This window comes from Leucoraja erinacea, chromosome 15 (genome assembly GCF_028641065.1).
Source record: "Leucoraja erinacea ecotype New England chromosome 15, Leri_hhj_1, whole genome shotgun sequence".
NCBI classification, from domain to species: Eukaryota; Metazoa; Chordata; class Chondrichthyes; order Rajiformes; family Rajidae; genus Leucoraja; species Leucoraja erinaceus.
The window spans coordinates 27,460,765-27,466,611 of record NC_073391.1 but is presented as its reverse complement, the minus strand read 5'-3'; positions in this window follow the sequence as shown (position 1 = coordinate 27,466,611).

The window sequence follows — 5,847 nt, the reverse complement described above, 5'->3', positions numbered from 1 at the left end:
ACTGTTGGGTATAAATGCAGGAGCAGCAAGATGGATTCAACAGTGGCTGAATGGGAGAAGCCAGAGGGTAATGGTGGATGGTTGTTTGTCGGGTTGGAGGCAGGTGACTAGTGGAGTGCCTCAGGGATTGGTGTTGGGTCCTTTGTTGTTTGTCATGTACATCAATGATCTGGATGAAGGTGTGGTAAATTGGATTAGTAAGTATGCAGATGATATCAAGATAGGGGGTGTTGTGGATAATGAAGAGGATTTCCAAAGTCTACAGAGTGATTTAGGCCATTTGGAAGAATGGGCTGAAAGATGGCAGATGGAGTTTAATGCTGATAAATGTGAGGTGCTACACCTTGGCAGGACAAATCAAAATAGGACGTACATGGTAAATGGTAGGGAATTGAAGAATACAGTTGAACAGAGGGATCTGGGAATAACAGTGCATAGTTCCTTGAAGGTGGAATCTCATATAGATAGGGTGGTAAAGAAAGCTTTTGATATGCTAGCCTTTATAAATCAGAGCATTGAGTATAGAAGCTGGGATGTAATGTTAAAATTGTACAAGGCATTGGTGAGACCAAATCTGGAGTATGGTGTACAATTTTGGTTGCCCAATTATAGGAAGGATGTCAACAAAATAGAGAGAGTACAGAGGAGATTTACTAGAATGTTGCCTGGGTTTCAACAACTAAGTTACAGAGAAAGGTTGAATAAGTTAGGTCTTTATTCTCTGGAGCGCAGAAGGTTAAGGGGGGGACTTGATAGAGGTCTTTAAAATGATGAGAGGGATAGACAGAGTTGATGTGAATCAGCTTTTCCCTTTGAGAATAGGGAAGATTCAAACAAGAGGACATGACTTCAGAATTAAGGGACAGAGGTTTAGGGGTAACATGAGGGGGAACTTCTTTACTCAGAGAGTGGTAGCGGTGTGGAATGAGCTTCCAGTGGAAGTGGTGGAGGCAGGTTCGTTGGTATCATTTAAAAATAAATTGGATATGCATATGGGTGAGAAGGGAATGGAGGGTTATGGTATGAGTGCAAGCAGGTGGGACTAAGGGAAAAAAGTTGTTCGGCACGGACTTGTAGGGCCGAGATGGCCTGTTTCCGTGCTGTAATTGTTATATGGTTATATGGTTATAATGTCCGAGGAAGCTACCCAAGTGGAATATGAGGTGCTGTACCTCCAGTATGTGTATGGCCTCATTCTGGCAATGGAGGAGGCACAGGAGAGAAGGGTCAGTGTTGGAATGAGAAGGCGAGTTAAAATGGTTAGCAGCCGGGAGATCCAGTGGACTTTGTTGGACCAAGCACATGTTCAACGAAATGGTCGCCAAGTCTCGCCTGCGGTCGCTTGGTGTCGTCTATGTCTCCTACCCGAAATATCACCTATCCACGCTCTTTGGAGATGCTGACTGACATGCTGAGTTACTCCAATATTTTGTGTCTTTTATGTTGTAAGCCAGAAATCTGCAGTTTCTTGTTACTCAACCCTAAACAGTGTCTTGATTCCGATATTTTTTTTATTTCTAAGCCACATATTCACTATTACCGTTTGAATTGACAGAGTAGATAAAGAAAAAATATTTTCTCTGTTGTGGTCTCCAGAACAATTTGGATGATGGGGATGGGGGTGGGGTGGGGGGGGAGCTTGTGGGGAGATCATGCAGAACCTCAATTTATATATTGACAAGCAATAAATCAAGATACAATTTATGCACTATATGTTCCAAACCATTCACAGATATATATTTTTCATTCTTTCAACATATCGAGCCATTAGCCACTACACTTTCACTGCCTCTTTCTGGCTAAGTATAATCATTCAGTTTTACGTTGAAGTAGGTTCAGTGAGAACACTTTTGAGCAATTACTTCATTCCTTATCACTCAGACATGACATTTGGATGGATGACTAGCTGTTATCAGGGCTGCCAAGAGCTCCAAAGAATGTGCGTACTCATCCAACTGTACAATTAAAGCAACTGTCTGTTGGAGGAGTCCTAGTTGATCCTTCTATGGAATATTTTCCAAGTATTTGAGCAGAAGCAAATGTCATCGGTTTCTTTTATCACCTTAAGTTCATTTTCTTAACCTCTGGGATATGGCATTGTTTGCAAAAGTGTGAAGATTGTGGATAATTATTGGTTTGAGTGTTCCTTCCACTAAGAGCCTGCCTTGCCAGCAGCATCGATCAAAATTTTGGTTACAAACTGGGTACAACTGCCAATTTCTAAACAATCAGAATGTCAAGTATAGAGGACACCCATATTTTCCATATATGCTTTTAGCAGGATAATGGAAATTTGGAACATTTTGAATTTATTCCAAACTTAAAATGTGGTAGAGACTAGGTATTTTCCTTAGCCACCAATGCTAACCCATAGATCCAGATAATTAGACAATGAAGGAAGTCTAAAGAATCATGCCTTAATGACTACCATCCAATGGCCTTGATATCCACCAACATAAAGTGCTTGAGGGGCTAATTATGGAACACATTAAATCCAGTCTACCAAGCAAACTTGGTCCATGGTAGTTTTCCCACGGCTGATGCCATCTCCCTGATCCTGCACTCATCCTTGGAACACCTGGATAAGTGAAACACCTATGTCAGACTTTTATTCATAGGCTGCTGCTCTGTTTTCAATACCATTACCCCATTCCAGCTCATCTCCAAACTCATGGAACTTGGAGTCAGCACTCACCTCTGCAACTGGATCAATGGACCACAATCAGTGAGGATAGGTGACAAATCATCCTCTAAGATAATCTCATCCTCAACACTGGTACCCCACAAGGATGCGTTCTACAGACTCCCTGTATACCCACGACTGTGCAGCCAAATACAAATCCAACTCAATTTACAAAATCGCAGGTCACCACCGTAGTGGGCTATATATCAAATAACAACGAGATGGAGTACAGGAACAAGATTGAGAACCTCGTATCCTGGCACCAATGACCTTTCCCTTAATGTTGGCATGGCAAAAGAGATTGTGATTGACTACAGGAAGCAAAGCGGTAAACATGCCCTGGTATGCATTGATGGTGCCAAAGTAGAGATGGTAGAAAGCTTCAAGTTCCTAGGAGTATATATCAACTTGTACTGGACAAGCCATATCAAAGCCATGGCAAAGAAAGCACACCAACGCCTCTACTTCCTTAGAATGTTTAATAAGTTTGGCCTGCCACCAACAACTCCTCAGCAACTTCTACAGATGTGCTGTAGAAAACATTTCATCACAGCATGGTTCGGGAACAGCTCCATCCAAGATCGTAAGAAATTGCAGAGAATTGTGGACGCAGCCCAGATCATCACACAAACCAATATCCCATCCATTGATTCCATCTACACCATCCTGCCTCAGCAACCCCACCAGCATGATCAAGGACGAGTCACACCCCAGACACCCTCTTCTCCTCTCTCCCATCAGGCAAGAGGTACAGAATTGTGAAAACGCATACCTCCAGACTCAAAGACAGTTTATTTCCAGCTGTATTCAGGCAACTTCCACCCTGCCCTCAAATTCACTTGGATTATACTGGCCTCTTTCTCGATCTCTCTGTCCCCATCACAGAGAACAGATTATCGATCGACAGCTACTAAAAAGCTATTGACTCGCATATCTGGACTACAGCTCCCCCAGCCCTGCCTCTTGCAAAAACCTTCTCTCAAATTCTCTGCCTCTGCCGTATCTGCTCCCTAAATGAGGCTTAGTTCTACTCTCACTCGCCCTCCTTTCAGACGGAACAAGGCTAAGTTTATCTGGTCCTCACCTTTCACACCCACCTGCCTGCACATCCAACACATCATTCTCTGACATTTCTGCCACCTTCAAAGTGATCGCACCACCAGTCACATCTTTCCATTTCCACCTCTTTCCACCTTCCACAGAGACCACTCCTTCCACAACCACATCGTCCACTCATCCGCTCCCACCCAAACCACTCCCTACACAGATACTTTCCCCTGCAACCTCAGGAGATGTGGCACATGTCCTTATACCTCCTCCCTCACATCCATCCAGAGACCCGAGCCGCCCATCCAGAGGAGATTGAGGTTCAAATGCACTTCCTCTAATCTCATCTGCTATACCCAGTATTCCCAATGTGGCCTCCTGTACATCGACGAGACCAAACTTAGACTCAGCGACCGTTTCACTGAACGCTTATGCTTAGTCTGCCTAAGTCTACAGTTATTAATTATATTAACTCCCCTTCCCATTGCCACACTGACCTTTCTGTCCTGGGCCTCCCCCATTACCACACACAAACATGAGGAACAGGGCCTCATATTCCGCTTGGGTAGATATAACCTAACGTTATGAACATTGAATGACCCAATTTTAGGTAAATAACCTACCATTCCCTCTCCCTCTCCATCTCGCTTTCCCTACCCCCCCCCCCCCCCCCCCCCCCCTCCACCGCCACCCTCATCTACCCTCTGCCCACCTCGATGCGCACCCATTTCTCCCATCTCGCTCCCCTTCCACCTAAATTCCTGGCCTCACAATTTGCACTTCTATCTTCACTTCACTGCTTTTGTCCTTTCATCTCTGGCTTTTGTCCCCCCATCTGCCTATCAGTCTGAAGAAGACCTATTCATGTTCTCCAGAGATGCTGCCTGACCTGCTGAGTTACCGGTACTCTAGCGCTGTGTCTTTTTTTGATCTTATGTAAGTAGATGAGAACCATCTTTTCCTTCAATTATTCACCCATGGCTGTGTTTGAGATAATAGAAAACTAGTTTGAATTACTTTACCTTACACAACATTTAGTTAGCAAAGAGACAAAGGGATAGTAACTTCCTTCAGGTGGCTAGGGCAGTACCAAAACAAGTCTGAACATGCAAGGTTAAAATTCCCTAACAATATTCAAGCACAGCCTTGTACATAGATGACAAAAAGACTATTATGAAATGTTGAGTTAATTATGAAGATAATGTGTGGATATTCACTTTCATAACCCACAAACAGCATTCTTGTGCCTGGTTTGCAATCCCCAATGAAATAGTGAAAAGATTATAGATTTTTTTTTATGATGGTGCTTCATCTTAGGTTACAGACCAGATGTTTACAAAAACTTAAAATATGATTTTTAACCCACTAAAAAGAAGCAATGTTTCATTTCAAATCCTACATGGGCAATACAATCAGATGGACTAGCTTCTGATATCAGCAGACAGAGGATTAACTCAGCAACAAGGTTTCCCACCAGCTGTTAAAATTTAGTCTTTAATTTGAGAATTCAAATGTTTGAGAATTTCAAATGGCACTAATGCTCCTCTATCAGGAACTAAACAAATACAGAACTTTAGTACATTGTCAATGTTTGTCATGAACCAAAAGTCTTATTTCTACTTGAAGAGGTGATATATTAATGGCTGCCACTTAGCACAATGCAAGGCCTAACAAACACCAGATAATCTTTTTCAGCAATTCTAGCTAAGGAATGGATATTGATCAGGACATAAAGTCGCCATTTTCTCACGGTACGGCCTGAAGGTGGCGAATCTGTGGAATTCATTGTCACGGACGGCAATGGAGGCTAAGTCAATGCGTATTTACAAAGTGGAGAATGACAGATTCTTGATTGGTAAGGTTGTCAAAGGTTATGGGGAGAATGCAGGTGAATGGGGTTGAGAGGGAAAGATAGATCAACCATGATTGAATGGTGGAGTAGACTCGATGGGCAAAATATCCGATTCTGTCATATGGCATTAATTTATGAAAGCATATAAGAAGTCTGATGGTTTTTCATGTACGTTGTTTCCTGCTTATTTAAATAATCATAACTGAAAACTGGGAAACAAGGATTCTGAATGCAAATTTTCTCTCTTAATATTTATTCCTTTTTG